This window comes from Dama dama, chromosome 20 (assembly GCF_033118175.1).
Source record: "Dama dama isolate Ldn47 chromosome 20, ASM3311817v1, whole genome shotgun sequence".
NCBI classification, from domain to species: domain Eukaryota; kingdom Metazoa; phylum Chordata; class Mammalia; order Artiodactyla; family Cervidae; genus Dama; species Dama dama.
Genome location: NC_083700.1, coordinates 60,434,621 through 60,455,669, shown reverse-complemented (window position 1 = coordinate 60,455,669; position 21,049 = coordinate 60,434,621).

Genomic DNA, 21,049 nt, shown 5'->3' with positions numbered 1-21,049 from the left:
GGTAGAGTTGATGTAATAATAGAAACAAAGTACACAATAAATGTAATTGTACTTGAATCATCCCAAAATCATCCCTGCTCTCCATTGTCTTCCACAGATCAGTCCCTGGTGCCAAAAAGGTTGGAAACCACTGGTCTAAGCAATGCCCTCAAAGGGCTGACAGATGAGCTGGTGTACCAGTTGCACTCACAGCAGCTGGATGTGTGGAGATAATTCTTTATGGATCTCTCACTTTTCTTCACCAGCACTCAATTCCTATTAAGAAGTCCTTCAGGATCTGAGCAATACAATACAGATTCTACTCTGAGGAGCAGGCATCTAAATTATCATTTGAAGAACTTCTGGACAACTTTAGCTGAGACATTAAAATGCTATGTACGTCTACTGACTACTTAATCAGTCTTTTAATTTCTTTGCTTTAAATGGAATTCTTGGCATCATATGAAAATCTTGATCTATCAGATATGAACCAGTGTGTGTTATTATTTCAAGTAAGAAAATATTTTTCCTGGAATATTGAATAAGTTCATTTTCAGAGCTTAAATCCTGCTGGAAGAAGCAGATATAAAATCAACTCACTATAATCTGTAATACAAGATTAATTAACTAGGAGCAAACAACAAAATATTTTAAAATATAAAACATTTTAAAAGGAAAGACAGTGTAATTAAGGAGAGGAGATGTTGAAATGTAGATAATACTCTTGAAGTAGAATTTTGATGCACTGGAATGGGAGGAAGATTCCCAATTTGAGTCAAACGGGAAAGATGGCCTTAGTAGGCAGAGTTGTTATCACTGTTCAGTCGCACAGATGGGTCACTCTTTGTGACCCCAGAGACGGCAACGCGTCAGGCTTCCCTGTCCTTCACCATCGCCCAGAGCTTGCTCAAACTCATGTCCATTGAGTCAGTGATGCCATCCAACCATCTCATCCTCTGTCGTCACCTTCTCCTGATTTCAGTCTTTCCCAGCATCAGGGTCTTTTCCAATGAGCCGGCTCTTCACATCAGGTAGCCAAAGGATTGGAGCTTCAATCTCAGCATCAGTCCCTCCAATGAATATTCAGGATTGATTTCCTTTAGGATGGACTGGCTGGATCTCCTTACAGTCCAAGGGAGTTCAAGAATCTACTCCAACTCCACAGTTCAAAAGCATCACTTCTTCAGCACTGAGCCTTCTTTATGATCCAACTCTCACAACCATACATGACTACTGGAAAAATCATAGCTTTGACTATATGGACCTTTGTTGGCAAAATAATGCCTCTACTTTTTAATACACTCTCTAGGTTCATCACAGCTTTTCTTCCAAGGAGTAAGTGTCTTTTAGTTTCATGGCTGCAGTCATCATCTGCAGTGATTTTGGAGCCCAAGAAAATAAAGTCTCAGACTTGCAGATGACACCATTCTTATGACAGAAAGGGAAGAGGCCTCTGAAGAGCCTCTTGATGAAGGTGAAAGAGGAGGGTGAAAAAGCTTGCTTAAAACTCAACATTCAACAAGCTAAGATCATGGCATCTGGTCCCATCACTTCATGGCAAATAGATGGAAAAACAGCAGAAACAATAAGCATGTTATATAATGGTATGTAATACCGTATGCAGGTCAGGAAGCAACAGTTAGAACTGGACATGGAACAACAGACTGGTTCCAAATAGGAAAAGGAGTACGTCAAGGCTGTATATTGTCACCCTGCTTGTTTAACTTATATACAGAGAACATCATGAGAAACGCTGGGCTGGAAGAAGCACAAGCTGGAATAAAGATTGCCGGGAGAAATATCAATAACCTTAGATATGCAGATGACACCACCCTTATAGCAGAAAGTGAAGAGGAACTAAAAAGTCTCTTGATGAAAGTGAAAGAGAAGAGTGAAAAAGTTGGCTTAAAGCTCAACATTCAGAAAACTAAGATCATGGCATCTGGTCCCATCACTTCATGGCAAATAGTTGGGGAAACAGTGTAAGACTTTATTTTTGGGGGCTCTAAAATCACTGCAGATGGTGATTGTAGCCATGAAATTAAAAGGCGCTTACTCCTTGGAAGGAAAGTTATGACCAGCCTAGACAGCATATTAAAAAGCAGAGACAATACTTTGCCAACAAAGGTCTGTCTAGTCAAAGCTATGGTTTTTCCAGTGGTCATGTATGAGTGTGAGAATTGTACTATAAAGAAAACTGAGCGCTGAAGAATTGATGCTTTTGAACTATAGTGTTGGAGAAGACTCTTGAGAGTCCCTTGGACTGCAAGGAGATCCAACCAGCCCATCCTAAAGGAGATCAGTTCTGGGTGTTCATTGGAAGGACTGATGTTGAAGCTGAAATTCCAATACTTTGGCCACCTCATGCGAAGAGCTGACTCATTGGAAAAGACCCTGATGCTGGGAGGGATTGAGGGCAGGAGGAGAAGGGGATGACAGAGGATGAGATGGCTGGATGGCATCACCAAGTCAATGGACATGAGTTTGAGTAAACTCTGGGAGTTGGTGATGGACAGGGAGGCCTGGCTTGCTGTGATTCATGGGGTTGCAAAGAGTCGGACACAACTGAATGACTGAACTGAACTGAACTGAATACCATTATAATACCAAATAAGCTGTAATACCAAATAAGCTGTATGTCTGGAGAGGAAGAGTGTGGAAAGTTGAGGTTAGAGGTAGGATGAAAAAAGATATTTCATACTTAGAATGTCAAAACTTTAAATGTACGTGGAAAAATTCGGACTTGATTCTCTGGGCTAGTGTCTCAAAATGTGGCTCATGGGGTTTCTGCAATATGACTTAATGGGATGCTTCTTATATATTAGACTCTGATTCTCCACCTCATACTTTATGAATCAGGATTTCTGAGACTAGTTCCCTGAAAACTTTAGTTTTGTTGTCTTTTTTAATCTCTCCATAATGGAGGGTCTCTGCTCTAGACAACTGGAAGCCGCAGAAAACATGTTTCTCTGCCTCTTTAAGTCTATAGCATTAGTGTGAGATTTTTCTCACACTAGAGTGTTAATTTTAATAATTTAAAATATCTAGGGAATTATAACCTTGAGGCAATTCATTTGAAACAATAAGTTGGTGATTTAATATACTCATACTCCATTTGTCCATTTCAGCTAATGCATATCATGACAAGAACTTTCTCCTCTTGGCAAAAAGATACTTTTGGAAGATGCTCAGAGACTATTGTTAATCTGTAGTTGTTATTCTTTAGTTCTTAGTGGGACATTTCCCTTTCTTCTGATCATAAGAATCATTTTATACTAGAATGCAAGAAGCACGTTTAAGTCCTTGGGGACTCTTGTTTCCTGAGTTGCAGCTATAGCAAGGAGTTTATTTTTGGTTTATGATCTGTAAGTTTCCTCCCAGATCCCTGATAGGTTTCAGATCCCTTAGCAGCCAGTCTCATCTTTTATTTTCTATTTATTTTCTACAAAATAATTTAAATTTTTTTCCAAGGAAATCTTTCCCCTTGCTTTAATCACAAGTGCTTGTTTTTCATCTGCTTCATTTTAGAAATTCTTTGTTAGTATTTTCTTTTATCTCATTCCTCTATTCTTTAGGAACTTGTGTCAGGGTCGTGCACACAGATGCTGAAATGATAAATCTATAAAGCATATTAGATTTCCCACCTTTCTCATTTATTGTGGTAGCATTGTCACAATAGTAATGGAAATAGTATAAATAACAGTTCTTTCTCATTTTTCCCCCCTCAAATCATATTTGACTATTTTTACATCTGTTTTCACATTTTGTTTCCCTAGATTTCCTCTGTAATTTGAGAGGGAATTATTAGTTTCCTTTGGCAAAATACTTAAATATAGATGATAGTAAAATTAAGGAATTTTTCCTCAGAGCCATGAAATAAGAGGTTGGGTGAAAGGAGAGAAACCAGGGAGAAGTCACGCTATCTCTGGCTGTGAATATATGTTAGGTCCAAAATTAGTAAGTGGGTATTTTTAGCCTTTCCCTTGACTTCTAAAGGAGCTCCCAAATATACCAGATCCAAGATGCTAAGAATTTTTAAATAAACCATTTTTAAAAAATCAACAGGAGAGAATTCTGAAGTGAGTGTTGAAAGATTAAGAATGGATAAAAGTGTTACATACTGTTGGTTACTTTTTTTTTTTTTTTTTTAAGGGATATTTAGAAAAGTGATGGATCCTCTATACTTGTTAGGCATATGGATGAAAGGAAATAATATTTAAAAAACATTATTGTATATTGTATTTCCCCTTTGTTGTGTATTGAAATGCAATTAAAATACATTGAAAACAACTGATTTCTAAAGTTCAATATTTGTGACTGTGATGCTGTTTTAAATCTGGGCTCCGTGTGTGTGGGTGTGTGTGTGTGTGTGTGTGTTAGTTGCTCAGTCTTCTCTGACTCTGCTACCCCATGGATTGTAGCCAGCAGTTTCCTCTGTCCATGGGGTTTTCCAGGCAGGAATACTGGAATGGGTTGACATTCCTTTTCTCCAGGGGATCTTGCCGACCCAGGGATCGAATCTGGGTCTCCTGAATTACAGGCAGATTCTTTACCATATGAGCCAGAAGGGAAGCCCTATGACTCTCTGGATATATAATTGTTTAAAGGTGAAACTTATAAGTCAATTCTAAGAAAATAGACCTTACACATTAAGAAAAAAGTAAAGCGTCTCTCAAAGTCCTCACCAGTAAAGAGTGAAAGAATTGGTTCATCCCTGAGGCATGGGAAGGGAATTTTCCTAGTATGGCTGTTCTGGTATAGACTCAACACTAGAGCGTTATGTCTAGGGTAGTGGTGAGTGCTTATTAGCTTTTCTGGTCCGACTCTTTGAAACACTGTGTTTGTAGCCCTCCAGGCTCCTCTGTCCATGGAATTCTCCAGGCAAGAATACTGACATGGGTTTCTGTGCCCTCCTCCAGGGGATCTTCTTGATCCACGGATGGCTCCTGAGTCTCCTTCATTGCAGGTGCATTCTTTACCACTGGCCACTGGAGAAAACCAGAGTAATGGGAAGGGTCCAAATGATCAGCAGTGTGGGTGCAGTTGTCAACAATATTAACAGTAGCAGTATGGACTGTCTGCTTGAGACAGTGTGGGCAGACCAGAATTCGAGCTATTATATCATTGAAGAGTTAGCCAGAGAACATTGGTAGTTGCCACTGTAAGTACTACTAAGTTCTCAACTGTAATTCCTCAGGCATTACCTCTGATACATGTAACAATCTGTACTGCCAAGCAAAGCAAACTTATGTGATTCTCTGGCATCCTTCTGCTAGCTTTATGTCTCTATTCCTTTTGACAATCAAATTTGTACAACGCATCATCTGTAATGCTTTCTCAATTCCTCTCTTCTCCTCACCACTTACAGCCAAACCCACCAAAAGTGCTGGTGATTTTGTCATCAGACCTCATGAGAAGTAGGTTCACTCCTGCTGCCACCACAGTTCACTCTGACATGGACTACGGCAGAGCCAGAGATTGCTCTTCTGGTGAGCTTTGTAAGTGCCCTTCTAGTGTGATTACAAGGAGCAAAGTAGAAATGGTTGTAGAATGTGAGTGCCAGGTCCTTTAAGAGTTGTATTTGTCACTGTGAAAGCATGAAAATATAATTCTTTTTTTATATGTCAATCTTATGAGCTGGGTTAATGTGCGTCTGTCCTTTAGAGGTCAATCCTTTCCTAGTGTACAGAAAAAAAGAAAATTTCTGAGGCTATCTAAACCTGAAAGATTGAGGGTGAGGCCCTGGACTAGTGACCTCACTAAGCACTATCCATAAGGCACACTTGGTCTGTCTGTCCTGAAGCAACACTGTCTTTGGCTCCTTCTTGTAACTTCCTTTGCTACAGCTGTGACTTGATCTTCTTACTTACTTACTTGACCGGGTAACTTTTATGATTGGTGTTCACATCACTTGATTGCTACTCTGTGTTTATTTCAAAGAGCTCTTGCAAATCACTTCTTTCTTTTCATAATTTCAATAATAATAAGATGTTATTAGACTAGATATTTAACAGATTTGAGTATTGCCCATTTATGACTTACTGATACTGATAATTGACTCAGTTTTAGTGAAAACTGCATCGTTATTTGAACTTAATATTCTTTAATATTGTAAAGGAACTGATCATTTGAAATGGCTGTTATTTTCATTGTCTCAAATGTTCAAATCTATATGGGGGTGTTCAACAACCATTATAACATCTTATTATGCTTATTTTACTTTAGAATATTTTTGCTCCCTTTCTTTTTTCTTATTTGAATTAGCCTTTCTGAAGCTAATTACTTCATATAGCTTTTTAAGATTTTCTTAAACTCATTCTCATTTTAGTCATTACATTTTGAAAACGTTAGTGCTGGTTCTAGCCAATGAGAAAATAGCATCAGTTAAAATATATAATTATGTCTATGAATTTCTTAGCATTATTTTAAGTGATTTTACTGTAGTATTCTCTGGCATAATAAATTAAAAACTTTGTGATTTGATCAAATTTAATTTTAACCATTTCACTTGTTCTTAATGTGTAATATAATATACATAACTAAATGCTTCTTATCAATATTGGAGTATGGATTTATTAGAGAGTTTGGTAAAACTCTTAGACTGCATAATAATTCAATGAACTAATTGGATATATATATCTATATGTATCTCATGAAATACAGTATAAATGCCTTTCTAAAAGAGCCATGGCATTAAGGAGACCTAGCTTAAGGGTGACTTTTGAGTATGAGCAGTGATTAACTTTAGAATTTCTTTACTTTTGAAAACATTTTTTTTAAATGAATTAGCCCAGTAATGCCAACCATCTAAATTAACCATAAAGTTCACATTATCTTGCCTATTTACTAATAGTACCTTTGATTTATGCAATATACTATCTCCAAGAAAATGGAATTATTTTATATTATCTTATTAATTTTTTAACATTGCTATGAATTACAGACTGGGTAGCATTGTCATCTAAGTTTTATAGTTAAAGAAGCCAGATCAGATAGTTGATAGCTGATCAGATAGTTTTCCCTAAATTGTTAATAAAAGAAATCAAACTTGTTGGATAACAGAGAAAGGATACTGAGATTCAAGTTCCTGAATCTTCAACCAGTATATAAGCTATAGCTTTGCTAAAGTCACTAAAAGTTTTTGCAAGTGTGCAAATACAATGCAAATGTATTTTACATAGCATGTATGTGTGTGTATGTATACATATATGTATATATATATCATCATGATATATCATTCATATATTGGTTTGGCCAGAAAGTTTATTTGGGTTTTCCCATAACATCTTACAGAAAAAAAGCTGGACAAACTTTATGACCAACCCTTTAAATATAAAGTTTTATTCCAAAAATCATAAAAGGAATAATGTTCAAGAATGTTTCTAGTATTGTTACGAACAATAAACACTGTCTCATCTACTTATACATGTGTATTAATGTATGTTTTTCTCTAACTTAACAACTTTCAATTCTTGAAAGCTCTAGAACTCAATATAAAGCCAGAAAATGGAAAAGAAAGATTATTAATTTTAATGGGGGAGTTATGATGCATTCCATTTTCACAAAGTTCCAAAGTAATTTTCACAGATATAAAAATACATTGATTGAACAATAAAAGCACATAATATACAAAGCTTTGGAAGTAAACTCAGTCTTCACATGAAACATAGTGAAAGATGATTTTACTTGTTCTTTTTCTCCTTTCTCCACAAATCTCGCCACAACTATTTTAACTTTTGGGGAACTCATAATTATGCATTTCAAAATAAGACTGTAGCACAAAAACATTTTTAGATAAAACTAAAAACTATGTATGAAAAGACTTTTAAGCACTGAAATTGCTCACACATAACCGAAATAACCATACAGTACACTAAGCAGTAGAATTAAGATTAACCCAAAGATAGAATGTTATTCAAATTTACTTTGTTTTTTAGTATACACTTGCTTCAGGTATGTGTGTCTTTGTCAAAACTCAAAATGTCAAACTATCATTTCTTATGGCATGTTTATTTTTTATGTGTTAATTTGTGCTTAATTCATAGTAATCTCCAAGACGATTAGTTTGAAAAACAGTTTAACTTTTGGAGAGCCATTGTATTGAAAAATTATCACTTGAATTGTCATTACATGAAGTAAGTCAATAGTTCTCATGTCCAGACTGGTAGACCATATCATTCTAATTAACTTAGAAAAAAAACTTTTCTTAATCAATTGAGGTGGGATTCTAGGATAAGGAAAAAAGTAGCATTCCACCTCATGAATCCTGGCTGTATTGGTTAGAGGAAGCAGGGATGGGCAAAGAGGCAAAATGCCCTGTGTGTAAGAAAAAAGTAATTCAGATAGAATAAATTTAGTTGGAAAGATATACCATTTAACACAGTTTGATGCTGTGTATTCATTTTTGCTAAGTTTTTGAAAGTCACCATTTTAGGTTAATGATAATCAGTTTTGACTGATTCAATTTCCAGAGTTGGAAGTAATATTTTCAGAAAATAGATGTTTTCTGTTAAGTTTACAAAAGAGTATATGGCCAAGAGCAAAAAATCTAATAATTTTCAATGAAGAAGGGGATTCCAGTTTTCCTTGGCTACTAAAGTTAGTCAGTGATGAAAGGGATTTAATAGAAGTTATTCAAAAATAATCTGAAGAGTTTGTGCAGCTGATCCCAAAAAGCAGTCATCCAGACTGCTTTGGTTCAGACAAAGAAGGGTGCAGATTAAACAAACCAAATTTCAACTATTATACTTTGCTAAAGGGGAGTGCTCAAGACTATTAAAAAGTCATTTACTCAAATGCCTACGAAATTTTGCAATTGTTTGATTAAGTAAGCCACTGCTGGAAAGCTTTGCATGCGCTGCTGCTGCTGCTAAGTCGCATCAGTCACGTCCGACTCTGTGCGACCCCATAGACGGCAGCCCACTAGACTCCCCCCGTCCCTGAGATTCTCCAGGCAAGAACACTGGAGTGGGTTGCCATTTCCTTCTCTAATGCATGAAAGTGAAAAGTGAAAGTGAAGTCGCTCAGTCGTGTCTGACTCTTAGCGATCCCATGGACTGCAGCCTACCAGGCTCCTCCGTCCATGGGCTTTTCCAGGCAAGAGTACTGGAATGGATTGCTAGATTTTTTTTATTTCTAGGTTTCTTCTATTGGATAATAATGGGCTTGAACCAAACTTATGAAAGTTTCTTTTCATTTAAATAGAAGTCAACAAATTTTATTCCATGTTGCTACACAGGCTGATTAATTTGAAGATATGTAGGATTTTTATCTTTCAAATATCTTACTGGCATTCCTGTATCTTATCTTGTTCTTGCCTTAGCCATTGTGTTGTTCAGTCGCTCAATCATTTCCGACTCTTTGTGACCCCATGGACTTCAGCATGCCAGGTTTCCCTGTCCATCATCATCTTACAGAGCTTGCTCAAACTCATGTCCATTGAATCTCTAATGCCATCCAACTATCTCATCTTCTGTTGTCCCCTTATCCGCCTTCCTTCTATCTTTTCCAGCATCAGGGTCTTTTCCAATCAGTTAGTTCTTCACATCATGTGGTCAAAGTATTGGAGCTTCAGCTTCTGTATCAGTCCCCCCAGTGAGTATTTAGGACTGATTTCTTTTAGGATTGATTAGTTTGAACTCCTTGCAGTCCAAGGGACTCTCAAGAATCTTATCCAACTCCACAGTTCAAAAGTGTCAATTCTTCAGTGCTCAGCCTTCTTTATGGTCCAATTCTCACATCCACACATGACTACTATAGCTTCGACTAGACGGACCTTTGTCAGCAAAATAATATCTCTGATTTTTAATGTGCTGTCTAGGTTGGTCATAACTTTTCTTCCAAGGAGCAAGCATCTTTTAATTTCATGGCTGCAGTCACCATCTGCAGTGATTTTGGAGCCCAAGGAGATAAAGTCTGACACTGTTTCCATTGTTTCCCCATCATTTTGCAGTGAAGTGATGGGACTGGATTCCATGATCTTCATTTTTTGAATGTTGAGTTTTAAATCAGCTCTCCCACTCTTCTCTTTTACTTTCATCAAGAGGCACTTTAGTTCCTCTCACTTTCTTCCATAAGGGTGTTGTTATCTGCATATCTGAGGTTATTGATATTTTTCCTGGCAATCTTAATTTCAATTTATGTTTATTCAGCCTGGAATGTTGCATGAGGTACTGTACATATAAGTTAAATAATCAGGATGATAATATACAGCCTTGACATATTCCTTTCCCAGTTTTGAACCAGTCCTTTGTTCCATATTATATATATGTGATTTGTCACTCAGTAATGTCCGACTCTTTGCAAATCCATGGACTATAGCCTGTCAGGATACTCTGTCCATGGAGATTGTCTAAGCAAGAATACTGGAGAGGGTTGCCATGCCCTCCTCCAGGGGATCTTCCCAACCCAGGGATCGACCTCAGATCTCCTGCATTGCAGGTGGATTCTTTACCAGCTGAGCTACCTGGGACTTTTTTTTTTTTCCCCTTAAATCTAAAGGATCTATTGTATACTTCCTTCCAGAGTTCCTTTCATTTCATCAAGAGGCTCTTTAGTTCTTCTTCGCTTTCTGCCATAAGGGTGGTGTCATCTGCATATCTGAGGTTATTGATATTTCTCCCGGCAATCTTTTTACGTTTTTTTGTTTTTTTTCTCCCAGCAATCTTGATTCCAGCTTGTGCTTCCTCCAGTCCAGCGTTTCTTATGATGTACTCTGGCATATAAGTTAAATAAGCAGGGTGACTATATACAGCCTTGACGTACTCCTTTTCCTATTTGGAAACGGTTTGTTGTTCCATGTCCAGTTCTAACTGTTGCCTCCTGACCTGCATATAGGTTTCTCAAGAGGCAGGTCAGGTGGTCTGGCATTCCCATCTCTTTCAGAATTTTCCACAGTTTATTGTTATCCACACAGTCAAAGGCTTTGGCATAGTCAATAAAGCAGAAATAGATGTTTTTCTGGACCTCTCTTGCTTTTTCGATGATCCAGCAGATGTTGTCAATTTGATCTCTGGTTCCTCTGCCTTTTCTAAAACCAGCTTGAATATCTGGAAGTTCATGGTTCATGTATTGTTGAAGCCTGGTTGGAGAATTTTAAGCATTACTTTACTAGCGTGTGAGATGAGTACAACTGTGTGGTAGTTTGAACATTCTTTGGCATTGCCTTTCTTTGGGATTGGAATGAAAACTGATCTTTTCCAGTCCTGTGGCCACTGCTTCTAGAACTAACACCAAAAAAAGATGTCATTTTCATCATAGGGGACTGGAATGCAAAGATAGGAAGTCAAGAGATATCTGGAGTAACCAGCAAATTTGGCCTTGGAGTATGAAATGAAGCAGGGCTGAGGCTTTCAGAGTTTTGTCAAGAGAATGCTTCTTGGTGTCATAGCAAACATCCTCTTCCAACAAAACAAGAGACAACTCTACACATGGACATCACCAGATGGTCAATACTGCAATCAAATAGATTATATTCTTTTCAGCCAAAGATGGAGAAACTCTATACAGTCAGCAAAAGAAAGACTGGGAGCTGACTGTGGCTCAGAATATGAACATATTATTGCAAAATTCAGACTTAAATTGAGGAACGTTGGGAAAACCACTAGACCATTTAGGTATGACCTAAGCCAAATCCCTTACAATTATATAGTGGAAGTGACAAATAAATTCAAGAGATTAGATCTAATAGACAGAATGCCTGAAGAAATATGGACAGAGGTTCATAACATTGTGCAGGAGGCTATGATCAAAACCATCCCCAAGAAAAAGAAATGCAAAAAGGCAAAATGGCTGTCTGACAAGGCCTTACAAATTGCTAAGAAAAGAAGAGAAGCAAAAGGCAAAGGAGAAAAGGAAAGATATACTCACATGAATGCAGAGTTCCAAAGAATAACAAGGAAAAATAAGAAAGCTTTCCAAAGTGAACAATGCAAAGAAATAGAGGAAAAAAAATAGAACGGGAAAGACAAGAGATCTTTGAAAGAAAATTAGAGATTCCAAGGGAATGTTTCATGCAAAGATGGGCATAATAAAGAACAGAAATGGTATGGACCTAACAGAAGCAGAAGATATTAAGAGGAAGTGGCAGGAATACACAGAAGTACTATACAAAAAAAAATCTTAATGATTCTGATAACCATGATGGTATAATCACTCACCTAGAGCTAGACATCTTGGATTGCAAAGTCAAGTGGGCCTAAGGAAGACTCACTATGAACAAACCATGTGGAGGTGATGGAATTCCAGCTGAGCTATATCAAATCCTAAAAGATGATGCTATGAAAGTGCTACACTCAATATGCCAGCAAATATGAAAAACTCAGCAGTGGCCACAGGATTGGAAAAGGTCAGTTTTCATTCTAGTCTCAAAGAAGGGCAAGGCCAAAGAATGTTCAAACAACTGCACAATTGCCATCATTTCACAGGCTAGCAAAGAAGTGCTCAAAATTCTCCAAGCTAGGCGGCAACATTATGTGAACTGAGAACTTCCAGATGTTCAAACTGGATTCAGAAAAGGCAGAGAAACCAGAGATCAAATTGTCAACATCTGCTGGATCATAGTAAAAGCAAGAGAATTCTGGGAGAATATCTACTGTTGCATTATTGACTATGCTAAAACCTTTGTGTGTGGATTAAAAACAAACTGTGGAAAAGTCCTGAAGAGATGAAAATACCCTACCACCTTACCTGCCTCCAGAGAAACCTATATGCAGGTCAGGAAGCAACAGTTAGAACTGGACATGGAAAAATGGATTGGTTCCAAATTCGGAAAAGAGTATGTCAAGGCTGTATATTATCACCCTGCTTATTTCATGTATATGCAGATTACATCATGAAAAATGCTGGGCTGGATGCAGCACAAGCTGGAACCAAGATTGTCAGGAGAAATATCAATAACCTCAGATATGCAAATGACACCATCCTTATGACAGAAAGCAAAGAGTGACTCAAGAGCCTCTTGATGAAGGTGGAACAGAAGAGTGAAAAAGTTGGCTTAAAACCAAACATTCAAAAAACTAAGATCATGGCATCTGGTCCCATCACTTCATGGCAAAAAGATGGGGAAACAATGGAAACAGTGACAGACTTCATTTCCTTGGTCTCCAAAATCACTGCAGATAGTGACTGCAGCCATGAAATTAAAAGATGCTTGCTCCTTGAAAGAAAAGGTATGACAAACCTAGACAGCATATTAAAAATCAGTGCCATTACTTTGCTGACAAAGGTCTGTCTAATCAAAGGTATGGTTTTTCCAGTAGTCATGTATGGAACTGAGAGTTGGACTATAAAGAAAGCTGAGCACTGAAGAATTTATGCTTTTGAACTATAGTGTTGGAGAAGACTCTTGAAAGTCCCTCAGACTGCAAGGAGATCAAACCATTCAAACCTAAAGGAAATCAGTCCTGAATATTCACTGGAAGGACTGATGCTGAAGCTGAAGCTCCAATACTTTGGCCACCTTTTGTGAAAAGCCAACTCATTAAAAAAGACCCTGATGCTGGGAAAGATTGAAGGCAGGGGGAGAAGTTGATGACAGTGGATGAGGTGGTTGGATAGCATCACTGACTCAATGCACATGAGTTTGAGCAATGTCCGTGTGTTGGTGATGGACAGGATATCTTGTCATGCTGCAGTCCATGGGGTCACAGAGTCATACGCAGGTGAGCAACTGAACTGAAATGTGTCTAGAATGTCTTTCAACATCATTTTAAAATAAAATTTGTTATGCTAAGAATCCTGACATTTGACCACCTACGCATCTACCTAGCATCCCTCATTCTCTATAGTAAGAAATTTACAGGCATATTTTTTACATAGCGTGATAAAAGACATCAACGGTCATCAGGAATTGATTGCTACATGTGCTTCTGTTATTGTTCAGTCCCCACTGCATTTCTTGCTTCACTTTCTACCACTTCCAATTATAAAAGGATTGGTGAAATGGTTATTTTTGCTAATAAACAATCAATTCTAAGCTTCTCATCTCCTTCCTCTTTCCTACCAGAGCCCCAGTGGTACTAATGTATAATTGGTTGGCTTCATATCCTATACAACAAATGGGAGAGAGTCATGCTTGATGTAAGAAACAATGTTAACTATTTTATATAAGGAGATTCTTAAATAAGTTGCAGTATTTAGTGTGACTGTTAAATGCTATTGGGACACATTGATGATTGATATCTGTTAAAACCATTTTTCAGAATAGAGTTTAAACTTTCCTAATTTGAAAAAAAAAAAGTTTGCAATACAGAGTGGATTCTCTCTCAAACAGAATATATGTCAATTCTACCATGGGGAGAGAGGTTTTCAAGTCACCAGGGAAAAGGAACTCAAATATGATTATACTTTTTAAAATTAAGAAAAAGTAAAATTTCATATTATTGTCTCTGTCATTTGAAAGAATTTTGAAGTTGAGGTGACTAAAGGTATTAATAATAAAATAATTTGTTTTATAGTTTATATAGAGGCTCACTTTTCACAAATTTCTCTCCTGTAATACTTTTGATCTATCATTTGATCTCTGTAATACTTCTATGAGATAGGCAGAGAAGATATTAAAGTGATCAATTTTCAGATGAGGAGATCCAGGCTTAGAGAAGCTCGATTGGAGAAAATTTACCAAAGTTACAGAAATTGTATAATTGTTCAACCCAGAACCTCAAATCTGGCCTTTGATTCAAACTCGATACTCTTTACACTTATAACCTGAAGACAAGTTATAAATCTGGAGTGGCAAATAGCATCCACTTTGCATGCCAACCCTGATAAATTCAAAGGTACGCTTGAGATGATTTTCGAAGGGCATGTAGAGGATAGCCAGATGAGATAGGGCATTTCAGGTGGATAAAATTACAAATGTAAAGGTCTGGTGATATAAGACTACATATGACTTTCAAACATCTCTATGTTTTTCTTTTTATTTAAACTAAAAATGTTTCTTTACTTTAAAATATTTGTTTTGCCTTCTGACTCTCTAATGGAAAATCCTCTTCTGATTATGCCAGGCTCCTTTGAGCTTCATCATGGCTCACTACAGCTGGTTCTCTGCAGTCCTGTCAGGCCTCTGGATCATTTATTCAGAGTTACTGCCAGGTTAACCTGATGGCAGTTACCCAGCAATGCGTCTTTCTAGAAGTTTGTTCTGGATAATTAGAGAAAGGCTTCATCATGCCTAGTGACTGTCTATGAAATATTTTCTAATTTCATACCAAAATCATGAGCGGAATGAATAAACCTCCTTGGTAATGAGGTTCAAAATTTTGCTATTTAATTAAAAGATTTTGGAGACCTTCCCATATTTTCAATTAGTAATTTATGATAGTTGTATTTCTAATGAAAATTAACATAATGATAGCAATTATTGTCTTATCCAACATTATTTTGCCCTTGCCATGTTCCATGAACTTTTAAAGAAATTTAAATGAATGATTTACATTGCTTGTAATCCTTACAATAACATACTCATCTCCATTTTTTAAATAAGGTAAATTAAGTTAGAAATCTGAAACAATCTGATAAAGTCACAGAGCCATTAAGAGATGGAAAAAAGTGAAAGTGTGAAAATATTTGTTACTCAGTTGTGTCTGACTCTTTGTGATCCCATGAACTGTATGTAGCCCACCAGACTCTTCTGTCCACGGAATTCTCCAGGCAAGAACACTGGAGTGGGTAGCCATTCCCTTCTCTTGGGTATCTTCCCAACCCAGGGATCAAACCTGTGTCTGATCTGCATTGGCAGGCAGATTCTTTACCATTTGAGCCACCAAGGAACAGGGCTGCAAACCTTTGTCTTTCTGTTCCCATATATGTAAGTGCTCTTAACCATCATCTCTTATATCACAATTACTTAACTTTGAAGCTGTAATGAGGAAAGCAGAGAAGAAAAGGAGCCTGCATGTACACACAGCCATACCATCAACATTTTTCCATAGAGGAAAAAAATCACCTTATAATGGTTAAAAAATTGAAAGTCTGCTCAATACATGCCATAGTTGTTAGCACATGTAACCAAGTGATTGCATTATTTTCAGTACATATCTACAATATTTTTTTCTGGTAGCTTAACTTGTAACAATTCCATTTCATATTCTGACCTAAGAATTGTTTCAGAATCCAGCTCCCAAGTTAGTTCTTTAGGCCATATTTGCCAACAAAACATGCTGAAACTTTAGTGAGAACTTATATCAGAAAACAAAACAAAACAAAACAAAACTAAACAAATGTTCCCCCCAGCCTCCTGCCCCAGACCCCGCAAACTGGCTTAATTTCTGCAATGACTGAGCTACAGAAGGTGGTGTACTCAGACACCTTTTGGCTTTTTCTAAGGCTTGGCGTTATTTCACACCAACAGCTATTGACCTGGTTTTCTTTGAATTCCAGAATATTGCCTGAAAAAAAGATTACTAATATGGCTAAATTTCTGGTGAGCATTTAACTTTCTTCATCTAGTAAAGATCTGCTGCTACATGTGGGGTTATCTGAATTGACAGGGAATGTGTCCAAGAGATATAGTGATTGAGAATTACTCACACATCTACTTCTGCCAAGACAGAAAACAGGGTTTTCAATAAATGATTACCAGATGGTTATCTGAGAAATTTTGGCTATGTTCTAAGCTTGACAAGCAGAAAGATACTCAAGAAAATAGAGACTGTTTGCCATAAAGTTCCATATTCCTTGTCTTGAAATGAACATCCTGATTACTTTGGAGTATAGATATGATATAAATGAAGTACTTAACAGAGTACCTATCACAAAGTATGTGATCAAAATTTTACCCTGATACCTTCTGCTAATCCTCTGAATAAATCACTTAAATGATTAACTATTTACCTTTTAGGGAAGTTTATGAGGTGTTTTCTCTATAGAGAAGTGTGATTGTTTTGATTGGCTCATTGATATATCTGTAAGAATAAACTGCCTCATTGTTTTACTCTTTAGGCCTTTGGAAAAAGCTAGGTCCCTAAGTTCCGTCAATTTTAACACTATCATACAATTTTAATAAACCATACTTCAGAGCCAAAATTGTTTCTTGAGAACAGGTTATTATAAGGTAGATGGATTCTCTATGCAGAGATGTTGGCTTCCTTTTGACCTAAGGATTCCTTTGTACCTTAATTAAAGAGTAGAGCGAGGCACACTAAGAAAGGCACTGACAAAGGAAAGGAAAATTCATTCCTTCAGGATTGCTAGTTCTTGGTCTAGGGCTTATCCAACAAGCAATTTTCTAAACGTTTATTAAATCAAGCAAAACAGTGTTTTTCACATGTCTTAGTGCCTCTAGAATCAAATCAATTCAAAATAGGTGGCAAAGGGAAGTGTGTAAATCACAATTTACATTGAGAAATTGATTCCTTTCCCCAAATGAAACCATGCTCTCTGTCAGAGTGCAGAAACATCAAAGCAACTATGAACAATGAGAATGAAAACAGGGATTTTGAGATGGAAATTGAGTTTTTAATGCTTTCCTTATAGTGTATTGGATGTTCATATGGGTTAAAAACAAATCTTTCTTTTTAGTTTTTACCTCAGAATAAATTAATACTTTTTTAAAAAATTTTCATTGCACTTTGGATTAACTGTATTCATTTACCACGTGACCTTTCAAAAGTCTTTGAGACTTTTAAGGGAAAAATCAAGAAGCTGTAAATCAGTGCTTATTTATGTTTCTTCGATTTGGATATTTTTTAAACATTTTAATTGGAGTGTATATAATTCTCAATATTGTGTTAATTTCCACTGTACAGCAAAGAGGTTCATTTTGAACCTCTTCATTCATTTTTAGTTTATTTTCCCAGATAGGCCATTGCAAAGTATTGAGTAGTAAAAGTGCCTAATTTGTAGGCCTACAGACTCACTGGTTTTAGCCAGCCTCAATCCCTGCTCTGTAGCCTGTGTGGCCCCAAGAGTCACATTTTCTTCAGACCTCTACTTTTATACTCGAAATTGTGGTGTGTAATTTATGCATAAGGCATATAGTCTAGATTTCAAATGAAAATTGGATATTTCTATCCAATCATCTTTGTTGTTCTTAGATTGTAGCTTAAACATAAGTATTCAATATAATTTTCCCTATTTGCAGACATTTTTAGAATTGTAGTTTTCATAATTTAGTGATTATAAAATATATCTTATGAATCTTATGTGGTGAAAGACGATTCAAGTATTTATGTTTTGAATAAATAATAGTGTATCATCTGTCTCCATATTTGAAAAAAGATGTCGCCATACTGCATTTTAGTGAAATTTGGTCTTCTGTGAGGTGTGACAGTAAGGGTAAAAGACAAATAACTGTTTTAAAGTTCATTACAAATTTTGGCACATTTGTTGTCAATCCACATTGCAAATAAAAAATCTAGTCACTATTTGAGTGACTTTTAATCAAGGAAATGCACATGTAATATACAAACTACATTTTTAAATTATATTTACATACTATTTTTAAGTTGGTATATTTGGGTATGAGTATCAACTATACAGAAAAAGAAATTTTCAAGAGTAAGTTGGCATTTGAAAATACAGCACAGAAGAAGAATAATGTTTTCTCATGATAATCCAGGTAGATATGTGTTATCTTGTTTAATTTTAGTACTTTCATTGTAACTGCTTATATTCATCAATCATGCATAATATTGCATGCTGTTTTTCTATCTTCTATTTTTCTTTCAAAAACACTCTTACCCACCTCCGTGCTCAGTGAGACTGATGGTCTGGCCTATATCAAAGGGCTCCCTTGACCACTGGCTTCCTGTTTGGTTAAGCAAATGAGGAGCTTCAGGAAGAGACCTGAGCAAAGAAGCAGAGCGAAGTCTTCTGCTTCCTCTCAGTGGCTTTGGTGAGGGCTGGCTGCATCCCTTGACCAACAGGTAGTGACTCCTGACAAGAGAGCCTTCTCATAGAGCTCCTTCTCCATTTTCATTGAGGCATACTCTTCTCTGCTGTAGGACTATGTATGACACCACGTAGAAACAGTCTCATTCTCTATAACATTAAAGCTATGTTTTTGCATGCAATTTTCTTGAAATCAAAGATTTTCATCAAACATTTATTGATTATCAGACAAAGGGCTTTGAAGGTTTAGAGATTCACAGTTCTTACTAACTTGCTCTAAGAGGAAGATTGTCAGTACCCAGTCCTTAGATTCTTTACAATATTTTTTTTTCCCAAACACAAGTGTAATTGCATTATTATATCATTCCTCTGGCCACACCAAACAAAGCTCATCTTTGATGGTGACTCCCATCTTCAAAATAAAATTTAAATTCTTAAGTATGGTATGGAAATACTTAAGGAAAGGGATTCTACTTGATCCAGCATTAGTTTTATTTGGACATTATCATTACTAATGTCTCACCCCACTGGATGGTTCATCATTCTGTTCCATGACCTAGGCCTCTCAGTTGCATGTTTTTCTTTTTGCTTACTTATGCTTTTCTCTTTTTTCCATCTGTAAGAGGAAAGGTATTCCTGTCAAGATTTAGCCCAAATGCCTAACTCTCCCACAAGGTCTTCCAGCTACAATGAACAACAGTCCATTGTTGGAGTTTTCCTTTTATCAGGGTTAAGGATATGTTTATAATCTTCCCATTTAGATTCTAATGTATTTGGGTGAAAGGATCAAACTTTTTCATACTTGTAGACTGATGTATCTAGTGGAGGGACTCCTTTGCACATGTATTTTGAGCTCAGTAACTGTTTCTAAAGTGAAATGACTTACTAGTGTGGTAAGTAAACTTAGTGTGACCTTTTTCTCCTATGGTAACAGTGAGTTAGCTCTGCAGCATGAGGGATAAATACAAAGTTAGGTAAGAGAAGGGAATGGCAACCCACTCCAGTAATCTTGCCTGGAAAATCCCACGGACAGAGGAACCTGGGCGGCTACAGTCCATGGGGTCACAAGAGTTGGACATGACTTAGCAACTAAAGCACCAACATCAACAATTTATATGACTGGCATTTGGCAAGAGTTGCATTTCCCATTTTTCCTATTACTTCCTTCCTGCCTATCTGTCCCAAGCCCCTTTGAGCACATTTAGGTTGGGCCTGGTGATATTCATTTGCATCCAAGAGAGCCTGCTGGGCCTCTCTGGCCTTGAGCTGGATCAGTACTAGATTAAGAAGAGCAAGAGACTGGAGTAAGATGGAAAGCAATAGGCCTGAAGACAAGATCTTGAATCTAGTGTTTGCACATTTTAGGATTGAATTCCAGCTCTGTGCAATACTGGCCATGGGAACTTGGGCAGTTTTTTTGTTTGTTTTGTTTTATAGCTATCAATATTTTGAACCTCTTGCTATCAAATGAGAGTACTTATCTTACAATGTTGCATTGGGAAGATCCCCTGGAGGAGGGCATGACAACTCACTCCAGTATTCTTGTTGGGAGAATTCCATGGACAGAAGATCCTACCATGTTACAGTCCTTAGGATTACACAGTCCTTAGGATCACCTCAGGCATGACTGAAGTGGCAGCACAAGTTTGCAAATTTTAACCTTATCAGTCATTTAAATTAAAGCTGCATGACTTTAGTTTCTGTCTCTGACAGAAGACTGGTTGCTATTTCCTCTCTTGCCAAGTAGAACTACTTTCAGAACCTGCAAAAGACAAGTTATACAGGGTTATCTTTTTTCTCCTTTTGATTTTTTTCTTTCACTTTCAAAAGCTACAACTTCTATAAATTATTGATCTGCTTTTCAAAATAATTATATTTAAGGAAAAATATGAAAAATTACTAGTATAGGATACAAATAGTCATAATTTGTAAAATAAAGGATTAACTTTGACCCAATTATTAAATTTTAAAAGGAGCTCCTTTAGTAGGAGCTTTTTTTAAATGTCTAAAAAGTTCTTTTTTTCAAAAATAAATCTCCAAAGCTACCCTATGGATTTATTGAAATATTTATGATAAAACGAAATCCAGAAGCTTTATGTTGGTGGCATCAGAAAGAGGTTGAGTGATAGACATGATCTGATTCTTAGGGTGAATTATTAAAAATATATTCTTCTTTACAGATCAAGAATTGAAAGATCAAGCAGCACAGTTCAAAAGTTGAAAGAAATTAGATAAAAGA